Genomic DNA, 1,568 nt, shown 5'->3' with positions numbered 1-1,568 from the left:
GTGGCCATATAGATTTGTAGGTGGGAATTTTAATGGTTAGGGCATAACATGTTGTTTAATGAAAAGTAGTAAACAGCGGCCTTCCCTCCTGGGCCCTAAATTTGGTAATGACAAATATATAACATCTATTGAAGAATTGATCTGTCCGAAGACCCATAGTCAGGAGCTAGCTCAGGATCAAGTTTTTCTAGGTCCATTAGACAGGTGAGGCCACTGGATACTTCCCTCACTATAGGGAATCTTTATTCATGCTTCAATGATAACCCAAAGAGCTGCCAACAGGCAAATACATATCCATGGCAGGTGGCTTGAGATGGAGGAGAGTTCCAGTGACTGAACAATAAAAGAAGGGGCTCCTCTGGGAGATAAATGGCTGTCACCTGTACTATATAGTCAATCACTTGAGACTAAAAAGATTGAATGGGAGGGCCAGCAGAAAGCAGTGTTTTTAAGGATGCTTTCTGTTTTCCACATTTTGGGAAATATAACCCACTGGCAGGATCATCTGAACCATTCCAGAGAGTTTCTCTCCATTGGTTTGTAGGTAACCATTTTACAGATAAGTTAATGAGCTTGGTAAACTAATTTTCAGCAAGAAGATTCTTCAGCCAGAATTCTAAATTAGAAGTGGTCGGTGGAGAAACATACAAATCTTGCAGATAGAGAGCTGTAATAGATGGCTTGCTGAAACAGATTTGAAATGTGAGTGAGGAAGGTATGTATTCTCATGTCGATAAACATTTTCAACCTGATCATTCAGTTCTCTCAGTTCTTCCCTCACTTTTGCTTGATTAAAATCTTTTTATAGTTGATTTCATGAAATGGTCTGATGTATTACTTGATCAAATGCAAAAATCAACCTGTTTATGGCTAGAGTAGAATAGGTGGAAGGCAGTACACAGTACCAACTCCAACCACAACTAGAAGGAATAAATCAAATGAATGAATGATTTGTACGCGGAATGTACAGCAACCCCTTATGGGGTTATATGGGTTACACCCAAAAATTATTTTTTGGACAGTGTAGTCTAACCAGGCCTATGATCATGGTCAGGATAAGAGATGGCAGAAAAAAAACCTAAATGGTCCGTCAAGTCTCCCCTTTTTACAGTTTTTATATTGATCTATTTGTGTCCCAATTTATGTTTAAATTCACCTACTGCTGATTGACTCACTAACTTTGCTGGCAGTCTCTTCCAGGCAACAACTGATATTTCAGTACAGTAATAGTTTGTAACATTTTAAACTTTCCTTTTGCTAGTTTGAGGTCATGTCCCTGTGTTCCTGAATTTAGCTTTAAATTAAAAATACTGCCGTTCTGAAACCAATTCACACCATTCATTTATTTATCGTGTGTGTGAAACAACCAATCAGACTGCAATAATTAAAAGACGTTAATCTATAGAAATCCAACCTCTGACCACAACAAAATTACAATATCAGGACATCTAACCACAGGTTCAAATGAAAGTAAACTTGTAATGTTATCCCACACCCTCCCTTCCTGTACAGATGGAGAAAACAATCAAAACAATTAAAAAACAAAAGTAACCATACTGTGTAAAAAA

General features: G+C 37.6%; 1 protein-coding gene across 1 annotated transcript in view; it reads left to right on the top strand.

Moving 5' to 3' along the window:
* The window catches only part of B3GNT4 (UDP-GlcNAc:betaGal beta-1,3-N-acetylglucosaminyltransferase 4), a 9,680-nt gene that overhangs the window by 3,571 nt on the left and 4,541 nt on the right, over nucleotides 1-1,568 (top strand). The window lies entirely within an intron of this gene.

This window comes from Pyxicephalus adspersus, chromosome 6 (assembly GCF_032062135.1).
Source record: "Pyxicephalus adspersus chromosome 6, UCB_Pads_2.0, whole genome shotgun sequence".
NCBI classification, from domain to species: Eukaryota; Metazoa; Chordata; class Amphibia; order Anura; family Pyxicephalidae; genus Pyxicephalus; species Pyxicephalus adspersus.
Note: the sequence above shows the minus strand (reverse complement) of the source record. Positions and strands in the feature narration are given on the sequence as shown.